A 14,358-nucleotide genomic window follows, 5' to 3' on the forward strand; every position below is an offset into this window, starting at 1 on the left:
GGGGTGGCCTTTCTTGGCCCTGCCCTTTCTCCCTGGTTCCTCCCACCCTCTTGGCTTTTCTCCTGGATTCCCTGCTCTCCCATCTGCAGCAGGTTGGGGCCCCACGGATAACGATATCTAAGAACCGACTCCTGGGATCTTATCAAGTCACCTCTACAGTTGGTGCCTCCTTAGTCACTGCCAAGATCCCAGGCAGGTATAATGTGCCAATCAGGGCCCAGTGGGCAGCTTCATCTTCAAGTGCAGGGAGTGGGAGCAATGGAGCACCTGTGGTCTCCAGGTCTCAGGCCACTCGGGTCTGGGACTCGAGGCTCAGAGGGAGAAGTCCTGTGGTGACTGCTGTGAGGGAGTGGTGTGGGGGCTTAGGATGGGACCTACTTCGTGGGACATGATGGATGAGACTCGGGATGCCAGGAGGGAGGCACAGCTCGCACTCAGCAGCTTGGCGCATGCAAGTAGGAGCTCTGCTCACAGCCTGTGCTGGGCACTTCATTTCCCAGAGACAACCAGCGCGTTTTAATAATGTCTACTTGGGTTAATGGAAGTTGTCAGTTTCGCTTAATAAATACATCGCCATTCTCGGCCATACATATCCGTCATGCTGGGCCTGGAGCTGTGCGTCCCGCCTGAGTTAAGTAGGGATGCTGGGAGTGGGAATGGGGTGGGAAAAGCATGGGGCATATGGGTAGTGACTGAGGTCTGGAGGGCAGGGGACATGGTCCCTCTTGGGAGTTAAGCAGAGGGAGTCCTGTCATTGCATCTTTCCTCTGGGATCCAATCAGAGGCACAAAGGGCAGAAGGGAAGCTTGGAGGTTCCTCCTGTTCATTCTCTGGCTCAGGGAAAGGACACACAGACTGGCCCCTTTGGAAGGGAGAAGTGAGCCATGGTGTGGCCAAGAGGGATGCAGCCCATCTTGGGAAGGAATCCCAGTTGACCACTCATTATCTCTGTAACTAAGTCAGTTATTCAATCTCCCTGAGCCTCCGTTTCTCATCTGTAAAATGGAGCTAATAATCATATTTGCTTCATAGAGCCTGTTTCGAGAATTCCAACATAAGCCATGGGAAGCTCTTAGCATGCACCCAGCATCTAAAGCACTCAAATCAGAGTCGGTAGTATTATTAATGTGAAAACATTATTTTTATGAAGGCACAGTTTACTATGGTGTTTATGAGTGTGGGTTTGGATTTCGGTTGTATCACTTACTAGCTGTGTCACTTTGGACAAGTTACTTAATCTTTCTGTGTTTCAGTTTCCAAGTCTGTAAAATATGGGGAAATAATACCTATCTTATGGAGTCGTGAGGATTGAGCAAATTAAGACATGCACATCCTTTGGACACAGACCCAGTAACTGTTAAGAATTATTAAGTTGTTGATTTCACAGGGCCATTGGGGAGGGAAATCTGGGCTCCCTGGGAACTGCCTTGCACATATCCCCACCAGACCACATCCCTGATGACCTTACACACCCCAGGGGTGATGCCAGGCAGAGACCCTGGACCTTCCAGGGAGGGAACCGGAGGACTCCAGTCAGAGTTTCCAAGCTGCATAACTTGTTTCATGGCTGGCAGCGAGGGGAGAGACCCCAGGGAGGGAGCATGTTTCACATTCTGGGGACATTCTCCTTGAACTCTGCAGGGGCTTAAAACGTCCCTAAGTACCATACATCTACATGCTGGCCTTCTTCTGCACTCTTTTTTTCTTTCTTTAAAAGCTTAGACTGATTAAAGATGGGAAGGGATTTGGGGGGTCAAGGGAGGACCTTGGATGGGAAGGGACGGAAGCTCAGATGACGTGGAGGGGTGGGGGTGGCCGGGCGGTGCTTTCTAGCTGAAGTAAGCAGCTTCGGAACCTGCCTACCACGCGGCCTGGTATTCCAGGGTTTGTAAACTGCATGCCACATGTTTATCCTTATTAAGCAGTTGTTCTCTTCCAAGGGGCTCTCTCTGGCAGCCAAGAAGCAACCACAGGGCTTGTCGTGGGGCTTATGAGTAGCTAGGGCCTCCCAGGAGGTCATCAGAGTGGATGGGGCGGGGTGGGGGGCAAAGCCAGGTAAATACCTGGAGGCTTCCACTCCCTAAACCCAGGGAAATGATGGAGTAGCTGAACCGAGATTGACCCACCTCCTCCTTGTACGGAAAGAAAAGCTGTGGCCAGAGGGGCAAGGCGAGGAAGTCGCCATAACACATTTGGTGTGGTTTTGGGCAGACAGAACGGGCTTTTTAGGGCTGGGGCTGCTTTCTAATGTGAATATGAGAACTCTTGGCTGGGAGGGGAAGGGCTGGAGGAGAGGTCAGGAAGGAGAGATCCACATCTGACTCCGGGCTGGCTCTCGGTGACCATGACCACCTCCTTCCACTGGAGGGAGCAGCCTCTCCGCAGGTGGGGCGGTCCCTCAGGAGCAGGAACTGGGCTCCCGCTGGAGAGAAGCAGTGCTCCACGTTCAAAGACCATTGTTGCCATTATTAATTGATCTCTGTTATTATCATGTAGGCATTAAGTGGCTTCCTCTGCCCTTTGAGTTGTAACACTTAGGGCAGCTGCTAGTGAGGACAAAACAAAGCTTCCCTACTGCAAGAGCTTGATCTGGGTCCCTGCTGCTGTGTGGCCTTCTGCAATGAGCCGTTTTACAGATGGAGAAACTTAGTCCTCAATGATTTGCTGAAGGGCCGAGTTGCTTAGCCCTGCAGGGTACACAGATGAATAGGGAGGGTCGCTGAGCACTTGCAGCCGAGACAGGGTTGCCACCCACTGCAAGGACAAAAATCACTACTGGGTCAGCTCTGCAGCTGCAAATCTGGGGAAAAGGGACCCACCCAGGCACTAGGGCAACTGCCCAGCTCCATTGCATCAGGGTCCCAAGGAACAAGCACATCAGCTCTCTCCAGAGCCCTTCTCACCATCTCACGTGCCTGCCATGCTGTTTCTTACCAACCTAGGAGGCAGAGCTGGTGGCTGCTGCTCCACTCTCACCCTTTGGACCTCCCCACAGGGCGGGACAGGGTGGGCCCAGGTGGAGTCTGAGCTGGGTGCCAATTCCAGGAATGCAGCTGGAGGTGGGGGTGGGCGGTGCTGGGCTTGGACAGGTGGGAGAGAAAGGCAGGAGGCAGCTGAAGGGGGCGGTCTCAGAAGCCCCCACGGGGAGACTCCTATCCACCTGGCAGGCATTTGGAACAACGTGCTTAATAACGGCAGCATTTGTGAAATCTAATTAGTGCAGGCCCAACTTCTGACTTCCTGCGCAGGGGCTCCTCCTCTAGCCCTAGGCTATCGAGCTGAATTAAGCTGCCTAAGATCACCTCATTAAATTCACTAACCTTGCTTTTCCACCACGTTTAGCCCCTGGTGCCCTTCCTCTGTCTGTGGGAGGTGCGCGTCTGGCATTCCTCCAGTGCGTTCCCAGGCAGGTGTTTTGAGAAACTCCCCTCCTCTTCCCGCCTCTTCCCTCCCCAAACGGCTCCCTTAATCACGAGTTGCTTTCTTCTGAGCTCAATAATCACCCTGGACTAATCCGTCCACAAAATCCTGTGGCTGCAGTAGGAGCCCTCTTCCCAGCCCTCCCTGGCTAAGAGATGGTGGTCCCAGAGGGGCTGAGGACTCCTCCTGGAGGCAGGCAGGGGGCTGTCTGGAGGCAGAGCGTTGGGCCTGCTGGCAAACTGGTAACTGGCACATGTGACTTGCATTTCCTGGGGCCTAACTGCTGGGAGTGCACTTCTGGAGTAGAGATGGGCGATGGGGATGCCTGGTGAGAACAGTGTCCAGGATAAGAGGGGAGGGGATGGAGAAGCGGCTCTGGAGCCCAACTCGCCGTTAGCCCGAATAAACAAACGACTCCCTGTGGGTCAGAGTACAGGGTAGGTAGCAGAAACAATCAGGCCAGAGGGGTATTCGTTGCAGAAAAGAAATGTGATGCAATTAGTATGCTAGGGGAATGGAAAACTCTAACGTGGAGACAGGGCTAAAGTTACTGCCCACTCAACTCTGCGTGGAATTGTGCTGAATGGAGGAGCACTGCAGCAAGGGCTGACCACCGCCCAGTCCAGGTTGGGTGCGTGTGCCCTGCTGTGAGACCGGACCTCAGGAAAGGGGTCGGGGGAAGGTTGGGTTGGGAAGGAGAGGCTCTGTAGCCACACCTGTGAAGCTCCAGGCAGCTTCCCTAATGTCTCTCCTTAGCCTCTTGCAGAGAGGGCTGATGCACGTCTTCCCCGCCCGGCTGGTGTCTGGGTTAATTGGACCTTGTTTATATAGCATCTATTATTTATGATTTCCTTTCGTCTCTCCTGAGTGTGACAACCATGGTTAAACAACCAGAGTTATTCCTGCCTTGGGACATGTATGAGGACGGTCTCCTTTGCAGCCTACCTGAAGTGAATGTGAGGCCGAGAGGCTTCGTGAAAGGTTAGTGTGTGGGGGGCCTGCTGGGAGAGATGGGCAGGGGAATGTGCCTGAGACCAGACAGCCTTGCACTAAGCGCAGCTCCTTTCTGGGGGGACCTCTGATGCATGCTCACTCGTAAAAAATCCACCTGGAACTGGGATCTTGGATCGCATCCCATTCTGGGGGGTCCGAACTTTGGCTGCATATTGGAATTATTTGAGAGGTTTGAAAACCTGACAACCAGAGATTCCAACTTAATTGGTATGGGCGTGTGACTACAAGGTTTTAGAGCTCTCCAGATATTCTAATATGCAGCAAAAGTTGAGAGCCACTCGCAGCTCCAACACATTCTTACTGTGTCAGTTTTTTTTCTGTTAATTATGAACAATAGCAGCTAACTTTAATAGAACCCTGATGAGGCCGGGCGCGGTGGCTCACTCCTGTAATCCCAGCACTTTGGGAGGCCGAGGTGGGCGGATCACGAGGTTAGGAGATCGAGACCATCCTGGCTAACACAGTGAAACCCCGTCTCTGCTAAAAACACAAAAAATTAGCTGGGCGTGGTGGCGGGCACCTATAGTCCCAGTTACTTGGGAGGCTGAGACAGAAGAATGGCGTGAACCTGGGAGGCGGAGCTTGCAGTGAGCCGAGATCGTGCCACAGCACTCCAGCCTGGGCGACGAGCGAGACTCTATCTCAAAAAAAAAAAAAAAAAAAAAAAAAAAAGTAAAAATAGAACCCTGATGATGCAGTGGGCACAGAGAATTTTATGTAGATGGCTTCAACGAATCCTCAGAACAACCCAATGTTGTTGGAAGGTGCAATGATCGTCTTCCCTTTACAGATGAAGAAACTGAGGCTCAGGGAGGTTAAGTAAATGAGGCCAAAGTCACACATTGTTTCAGTCACAAAGTTAGGCCTGACCTGACTCCAAAACCTGTGCTGTTAACTATTTTTTTTGAGACAGAGTTTTGCCCTTTCATCCAGACTGGAGTGCAGCGGCATTATCTCGGCTCACTGCAACCTTTGTCTCCCAGGTTCAAGCGATTCTCCTGCCTCAGCCTCCCGAGTAACTAGGATTACAGGCGTGCACCACCACACCTGGCTAATTTTTGTGTTTTTAGTAGAGACAGGGGTTTTGGCATGTTTGCTAGGCTGGTCTTGAACTCCTGGCCTCAAACGATCTGTCTGCCTTGGCCTCCAAAGTGCTGGGATTACAGGCATGAGCCTCCTTGTCTGACCTGTAAGAGGATTTTAACAGTTTCCCAAGCAATGCTTCATATTCACAAATGAACATGTTAGGCTCAAGGACAGAAGGGACATACTTAGGATGATAGACTAACCTGGCCCTGCCTGCGACCTCATGGGAATGTGGGATGATGAGAGAGAATGTTTGCATTGGAGTCTGTGGGGATAGAGTCCTCAACAAATGTCAAGCACTGGTGCTATAATCAAATGGGGAGAGGGAGCCAGCTATGCATGTCTGAAGCAGGTATTCTCTTCCCTGCAGGTGCCAGGACTACAGACAGGGCAAGGGAGAGCAGGGGCTTGCTGGAGAAATCCATCCTTCTCTGAGATCTCTTGGAGGGCTCTCCATCTCTCTTAGAGCAGTTTCTTTCATAGACAGTTGAAGCTGCCTCAGTGGTCTCCCCAGATCATGCAGGTCGGGGCAGAAGCTTCTCACTCAGAGAACTGAGAATATAATTTGTCACAGAAGGCTAAGGTGGAACTTAGACCAAGATGTTCTTGACCTTAGCAGTTTGACTTGGGTGGGGGTTTGGAAGCTGGAACTTTTCAACATATATCTCCAAGCTTCAGGAGGAAGCTAGACACATCTGAAAGCCTCTGAACAGCCTGTGATGAAGATTCTTGAAGAAAGAGACCGTTTGCGTTAGTGACTAAGAGTACAGGTGCAAGAGGCAGACCGCCCATGTTAAAATCTGGCTCCACTCCTGAGCTGTGTGACCTTGGGAAAGTTTTTCAACTGAAGCCACAAAGACCTAATCTGGGAGGTGGGAATAGTCATAGGGAAGGGTCGTGGGGAAATAAAATGAGAGAATGCATGTAACGTTCTTGGCTGACAGTGCCCGGTGAATATTAGCTATTACGGTTGTTCCTACCACCATACCCTCTCCCATTCGTTTCCTTCTCAATTCTATTGACATTTTCAGTGTCTAACTCCTTTTGAGGGATCATGGATTTTGTAGAACTAGGCTGCTTTCACTCTTCAAGGGTGGTCTTTCTGATTGATCCATCAGTCTGTCTTCTCCTTGCCGTCCTTGGTATGCACACACATACGTGGAAGCTATATTCCTCCTTCATACTGGACTTTGAGGACAACATTTTCATGTTTCACGTTTCCCACTTCATCTCCTTTGTTTTCCACTTGCTTAGTTTCCTACTCTTCCCTTTATCCTGAGGTGTTGTGAGGGGAATGGCCTGCAGAGTCCAAAGGCGGCTGTCGTGTCATTTGTCCATGTTTGCATTCCCGTGCCCTCCCCACAGTTGGTTGATCTCTGGGCTGCATGCATGTTGGGTTCACTGATCGCAGAGCCTTTTTCTGGCTGCCAAGAGCACGGGAGCCTCCCAGAGGCTGTTGGCATGTGGATGCTGCCTCTGCGATCCACAACCCCACCAGGCTGATGCTTCAGGAACAGATCACACCTCGGCTGAACGCATCAGGCTGGAACACTGGATTCTTAACCAACCGTAGGTGCTACTGCCGCTGTATGACCTGCCGATGCCCTCTGTCCTTCTCTGGTGCCTTTGTCCACATGGGTCTTCAGTTCCTTCAACATGCATGCTTGTGGCCCCTTGGAGCTCACCTCCTCAAGCAAGCCTCCCAGCCCAGTCAGCCCCTGCGCACTCTCACGTTGCCTGTACGTCTCCTTCACAACTCACGTCACTGATGGACTTACACAGTTGGGTGTGTATTTGGAAACTTGTCTTCTTCATGCTGGAATATCAGCCCTAAGAGGGCAAGAAGTGTTCCTATTTGTTCACTACAGTATTATATGAACACCCCTGGCATATAATAAATGCTCCCTCAGTAGTTGACTATTATATGGACACCCCTGGCATAGAAAAAATGCTCCCTCAGTATTTGAATAAATAATTGTGGTGTCAATTTAGATTAATTTTCTTGATCTCATACTTGCGTTCACTATGCAATCCTATCATCTGGCTCTGCTACTAACTGTCTCATGAACTTGGAAGTTTTAGGGGATAGTCTTTTTAAAGTACGTTCGTTAAAAAAGAGGTATTATTCATATAACATGAAGTTTTCCCCTTTAAAATAGACAGTTCAGTAGTTTTGAAGTATATTTACAACATTTTGCAACCATGGCCATGACCTCATTTTGGAACATTTTCATCACCCCAAAATAAAGCCCATACCCATCACTTGCCATTTCTGTCCCCCTGTCGGTAACCATTAACCCACTTTCTGCCTCTATGGATTCGCCTATACTGGACACTCCAAATAAATGGAATCGTACAACATGTGGCCTTTTGTATCCGTCTCCTTTCACTTAAAATGCTTTCAAGGTTCCATCCCAGTTGCCGTATGCATCAGTAGTTTATTCCTTTGTAGGGGTGAATAATGTTCCATGGCGTGGCTATAAGCACATTTTGTTCATTCATCATCTGCTAGACATTTGGGCTGTTTCCACTTTTCAGCTATTGTGAGTAATGCTGCTGTGAACATCTGTGTAAATTTTTTGTGTGAACATATTTTTTCAGTACTCTTGGGTAGATACTTAGAAGTGGAATCATTGGGTCATATGGTAATTCTATGTTTAATTTTTGCAGAACTACCAAACTGCTTTCTGAGGAGTTTTTATTTGATTTTTTTTTTTTTAAATGAAAGGGGTGGGCCAATTTAGTGTCCACCCCCTTACCTTTTAATTTTTATTTGATAAAGTACTCCTTTAGAAACATATTAAAAACCATGGAATCTCCAGATAAATGCATATGTGTGAATACATATCATTTCAGGGGTCCCAGAACCATCAGAAACTGGCTATGGATCCCAATGTTTCGTGATTACAGGCTCGCACACGGCAGTGTTTTAAGGTAAGATGATTTTCTCCAACACAGAACTTGGCTTTTTCACATGGATATTGGAGATGGATAATTTGGCTAATGAGTTCTGATCCATGTTCTGATTTGCATCTGGGATCAGAACATTCAGCAGCCATTTAGTTGCCTTAATTTTTTCCACCCACTCTGCAATCATTTGATTGATGTGCAATTACCTCCCCCTGCTTGGACACGTGCTTTCTCCTGCTCACGTGTGTTATCCAATGCCTGATAACCTTCATTTTTTCCCGTTTATTTTGTGTGTGCTGGCCACTGTTTGATGTAATTATTTTTGTAATCATCTTCTATTAGGTGAAAGAATATTGCAGTAGAGAAAGAAGGAAAAAGAAAATAAATGCCTTCCTGACAAGTTCTAATATTTTATGTTCACAAATCTCCCAATATCAGAGCAATAATATTATTTTCTCGATGTGCATTTATTAAAATGTAAAGTAGCTCCACACATAGGGAACGAAAACCCTTGCATTACCTTGGCCAGAAAATATCACTTATTTATTTCAGATTGCATTTCTGGAATGTTAATACTGTTGCTTTTTTTTTCCCCCATAGCCTTTATCTAGCAGGGGAGTGAACCTGAAGGTCTGATTTCTAAACAGGCCTTGCTGAATGCACAGGACTTTAATTTGGTTTTAAGAATTGCTTTTGGCTCTTGATTGACGATGAGGTTCTTTTCTGTGTAATTCTTTTGGCTGAAAACTGAATAGAGTTCTCCCTTTGTGGATGGCATTTTGACATCACATTGTAAGACAGGGTACAGATGTAAATGGGGAGTAGGGAAGATTTATAAAAGAGAAGGGGGATTAACATGTGGACTTTAAGGGTTGGAAGAGTTCGATCTGTTATCGATTTCTCTATGGCATCAATGGCACACCCCTTAGATTCCAGTTCCTAAGTCAGAATGTTCATTTCCAGGTAGCCTAGTAAAAGAGATACTAGATTGGAGGTCAGAAGCCAGGAGTTCTAATCCTATTTTTCCCTCTAAGTAGTTTTGTGACCTTGGACAATTCACTTCCACTCTTTGGGCTGTTTTCTCAAGTGCAAAAGGAAATGTTGAACTAAGATGCATGGGTTTTAATCTTAGCTGCATATTAGAATGCCCTGGAGAACTTTGAAAACTATAGTGATACTCAGGCCCTTAGATCAATTAAATCAGACTTTCTCGTGAGGGTGCATGGACCTGGGCATTGGTGTCTCTACTAAACACCCCCCAGGTGGTTCTATCATCAAGCCAGAGATGAGGACCCCCAGTGCAGGTGATCTCAGATGTTCCTCCAGATTTCTGATTCCTCAACGTTATGAGCTGGGCAGTGATGTCAGTCCAGCCAAGGTTGGTGAGATGTATTTGCAGACAAGTGGGCCACAATCACAGGATTGTGATTCTGTGCTGGGGTTTGAGGTGTCTCTGCTGGGAGACTCTGGGGAGATCCTGAATGGAATTGAATTTCTCTCAGTATCAGGTCTGGGTTGGGGCAGGTAAATCTTCCTTTCTTTGTGGGCTGTTGGTGCTGAGAAGATGGATGAGCTGGGGCCGGTAATATAGCTTTGTTCCTTGGAGAAAGGCATGTAGAGAGATAAGGTAGGCTTATTATTTTTAGAGTGGAACTGGGACTATTTAGCCTAGAAAAGAGGGGACTTGGGGAGAGGCATGATTTGCGGTCTTCAAGAGGCTGAAAGCCTGTCATGTGGAAGAGGGATTGGAGTGATTTGAGATGCTCTGGGGGGCTGAACTCAGGTCAGTGGGCAGAGAGTCAGGGAAAGACATTTTGGTGCATTATGAGGAAGAATTGTAAAGTAGAGCTGTGCTCCATATTCCCTGTGCAGACTTCTGTCTTAGCACCTGCTTTTATAACAGTCTTCTCTATAATGAGACAACGTCTTTCTCATCTCTGTATTCTCAGCACCTAATCCGGTTCCTGACACAGTCCTCAATAAATGTTTATTGTCATTCATATGATTATTAATTACTATCATGAATGCCCACTATGCAGAGTACTTTTTTTGCTTTATCTTGTTTAACCCTCCTAATGCTTTAGGAAGTAAGTATATTTATTACCCCACTCTACAGTTAAGGAAACCAGAGCTTTGGGAGGTTAAGGAATGGGCAGAATCACAGCCAGTATGTAGCAGAGGCTGGATGTGAACTTAGGTCTGTCTGACTAAAAAACCTGTGTTCCTAACCATCATGCAACCCTGCCCACCAGGACCCTGGAGGTATCAAGCTGAAGATAGACAACCACTTAGGGGACCTAGTTATGCCATGGCAATAAATATGGATTGAGTTAGGACAGTCCCAGATGATGATGGAGCCAGGAGCTGAGTGATTTTTAGAGTCTGAGGTCACCCTGTTACTGCTCTATCAGCCTCCTACCCCACAATCCACCAGTGAGGCATTGGCCCGGTCCGGAGGCAGAGCCTTACTACCTTTGCTACATAGGCTCTGGGATGGCACTGCTCTCTCAGCAGTTATGGTCATTTGCAGGTAATAGGTATTGTGGCCTCCTCTGCCACCTGCCTGCGTTAAGCCTTTTGGTCACATGTCTGGGGAGCAGTCTTCTTTGTATGCCCCTGGGGACAGGGCAGGATGGAGGGAGGAGCCCCAGGTGTGTGTGTGGGGTGCGTGGGTGGGGAGATGCATGACTGCTTTGGTTATGAAACTTTGTGTTAGTGTGTCCGTTCATTTCACACAGACACAGTGATTGCATTATCACGCGGCTGAGCGTACATGGCAGAGGGTGGAAGCAGCTGAGGAAGGAGCGGGTGCTCCAAGGAAATCTTTCATCAAAGTGATGGCATAGCTAAAGGCACAGAAATGCATTACTGAGATGGCCTTGCCCATTAGTGGGCGGCCGCAAGGAAGGCTGAAATGGTGGTTGGGGAGAATGAATGGGAGAGGGGCTGGAATTGACTGGAAAGACAGGAAAAGGAAAGAGGGGGAGAAACAAGTTGGTGGGAATGGTGATTCCTTTAAAATGGGGTGCACTGCCTGACAAGTTGTGCATTCTTCTTAAACACAGCTCAAATCAAGCCTTAACTTGAAAGAAAATTAAGTCAGATGCAGTCATGACCCTCCTGTTAGCCCAGTTGGGCATAGAGGCTTTCCAGAAAACTCTCTCTCCAGAGCGGTTGGGCGGTGGTTGTAGTAGTGATAAGCATGAAAGAGGGAGCCAGCATTTGAGAATCAAGCGCTTAAAATACATCATCCCATTTGTTTCTGATAATGAACACACAGAGTGGGTGATACGATTATCCTTTTACTGATGAGAAGACTGAGGCTCACATGGTTTTTGTGGTTGTTGTTTTAGAGATGAAGTCTTGCTCTGTCACCCAGGTTGAAGATTCTTGGTGTGATTATGGCTCACTCCAGCCTTGAACTCCTGGACTCCAGTGATCCTTGAGTCTTAGCCTCCCAAGTAGCTGGGACTACAGGCACACACCACTGTGATTGGCTATTTTTAATTTTTTTGTAGAGGCAGGGTCTCACTATTTTGCCCAGGCTGGTCTTGAACTCCTGGGCTCAAGTGATCCTCTTGCCTTAGCCTCCCAAAGTGTTGGGATTACAGGTGTGAGCCACTTTGCCTGGGTTCACAGGTGTTTTAAAGCTTAAATTATAAATGAAAGCGAGCAAGTCTTACTTAAACATGACTTAAAAAGTTGTTTATTTCACCACACCATGTGATCTTCCAGTTTTCCGTCAGGGAAGGCAGTTCGGAGGTTGGGGACTTAGGAGTTGGCTTTCACAGCCAAACAGCTTTGTCGAGTCACTAAATGAATTTTGGGAGGTGACCACAGATTCTAGCGGGCCTGTTAGCCTGACTAGGTTGAGATTGCTGACGTGACCCACAGAACAGGAGAAGCTGAGTTACTTGCAAGTTGGAAAGATGCTATCATCATGAAACAAAATAGATTTGGTTGGTTGGCTTGCCCATGCAGTTAGATGGCAGGCCATGAAGAAACATGGCCTCGTCTCTCTTATAGCTCTGAGGGGCAGGAGGAGAGAGCTGGGAATCACTAGATTCACTGCAGAGAAGTTCAGGGCTGTATCTAGGTCATGGGTCAACTGATAATTGGAAGAGAAATTCAAGGTTGGACATTTGTTTTGATTTTTGGTTTTCAAAATTTATACTTATCTACTTTCAAAAATAACTTGAAGAGACATACTATTTTCTCAGGAAAAGAAAAAGATGCCCTCTAAATAGTTTTCTTGCTTGAATGTTGCCAGCAAATCAGCCATCTCATCGCATGTTGATGGTTGTAGACCAAATCATGAATGGTTAACTAGAGCTGCCATTTGTTGAGTTCCTACTAGGCATTTGACTCTGTGTTAGGTACCTTGCACATATTAGCTTTATAAACACTCCCCACAACCCAGCAAGATAGGCATTTTTATCCCCATTTTTCACATGAGGAAACTGAGGTTCACGGAGGTTAACTGACTTGCCCAAAGTCCCACTGTATATAAGTAGCAAAACTAAGATTTGAACTCAGATCTCTCTGACTTCAAAATCAGGTGCTCTTTCTACTCTGTGACATGAGGCTATGAACATGTGAATCTCAGAGGTAAAAAGTAGAGTTTGGCTCACTAATATGGTTTGGATCTGTGTCCCCCCCACCAAGTCTTATGTTTAACTGTGTTCCTCAGTGTTGGAGGTGGGGCCTGGTGGGAGGTGATTGGATCACGTGGTTGGTGTATTCATGAATGGGTTAGCACCATCCCTTCAGTGCTGTTCTCATAATAGTGAGTATGTGAGTTATTGCGAGATCTGGTTGTTTAAAAGTGTGTAGCACCTCCCTCGTCTCCTCTCCTCCTGCTCTGGCCATGTGAGACATCTCGCTCCTCCTACGCCTTCTCCCACGACTGTAAGTTTCCTGAGGCCTCAGCTATGCTGAGGCAGATTTATAGTTAGGCATTGGCCAGGGTGGTGCTAACCCATTCGTGAGAACTCCACCCACATGATCCAAACCGTATTAGTGAGCCAAACTCTACTTTTTAGCTCTAAGATTCATGTGTATAGAAACGGCCATGCTTCTTGTACAGCCTGTGGAACTAGGAGCCAATTAAACTTCTTTTCTTTATAAATTACCCAGTCTTTCCCTCCCTCCCTCCCTCCCTCCCTCCCTCCCTCCCTCCCTCCCTCCCTCCCTCCCTCCCTTCCTTCCTTCCTTCCTTCCTTCCTTCCTTCCTTCCTTCCTTCCTTCCTTCCTTCCTTCCTTCCTTCCTGAGTCTCATATGGAACCAGGAGCCAATTACACTTCTTTTCTTTATAAATTACCCAGTCTTTCTTTCTTTCTTTCTCTCTCTCTCTCTTTCTCTCTTTCTCTCTTTCTCTCTTTCTCTCTTTCTTTCTTTCTTTCTTTCTTTCTTTCTTTCTTTCTTTCTTTCTTTCTTTCTTTCTTTCTTTCTTTCTCTTTCTTTCTTTCCTTCTTTCTTTCTCTTTCTTTCTTTCCCCCTTCCTTCCTTCCTTCCTTCCTTCCTTCCTTCCTTCCTTCCTTCCTTCCTTCCTTCCTTCCCTCCCTCCCTCCCTCCCTCCCTCCCTTCTTTCCTTCCTTCCCTTCTTTCCTTCTTTCTTTCTTTCCTGACAGAGTCTCATTCTGTTACCCAGGTTGGAGTGCAGTGGCACAATCTTGGCTCACTGCAACCTCCGCCTCCTGGGTTCCAGCGATTCTCCTGCCTCAGCCTCCTGAGTAGCTGGGATTACAGTCATGCACCACCATACCTGACTAATTTTTATGTCTTTAGTAGAGACAGGGTTGCACCATGTTGGCCATGCTGGTCTCAAACTCCTGACCTCAGGTGATCCACCTGCCTTGGCCTCCCAAAGTGCTGGGATTACAAGCATGAGCCACCGTGCCTGGCCTAGTTTCAGATATTTCTTTATA

At 47.6% G+C, this 14,358-nt stretch overlaps 1 protein-coding gene and 1 long non-coding RNA gene across 5 annotated transcripts in view; one reads left to right on the forward strand and one right to left on the reverse strand.

The window, feature by feature from the left end:
• KIRREL3 (kirre like nephrin family adhesion molecule 3) overlaps nucleotides 1-14,358 on the reverse strand; it is a 575,278-nt gene that overhangs the window by 179,012 nt on the left and 381,908 nt on the right. The gene's annotated exons all lie outside the window — the stretch shown is intronic.
• LOC102123439 (uncharacterized) overlaps nucleotides 4,285-14,358 on the forward strand; it is a 45,462-nt gene continuing 35,388 nt past the window's right edge. Inside the window, exons 1-2 of the long non-coding RNA XR_006691964.3 lie at nucleotides 4,285-4,401; nucleotides 8,377-8,454. This is a non-coding gene — a long non-coding RNA (uncharacterized lncRNA). The remainder of the gene's footprint in view (nucleotides 4,402-8,376; nucleotides 8,455-14,358) is intronic.

This window comes from Macaca fascicularis, chromosome 14 (assembly GCF_037993035.2).
Source record: "Macaca fascicularis isolate 582-1 chromosome 14, T2T-MFA8v1.1".
Lineage (NCBI taxonomy): Eukaryota > Metazoa > Chordata > Mammalia > Primates > Cercopithecidae > Macaca > Macaca fascicularis.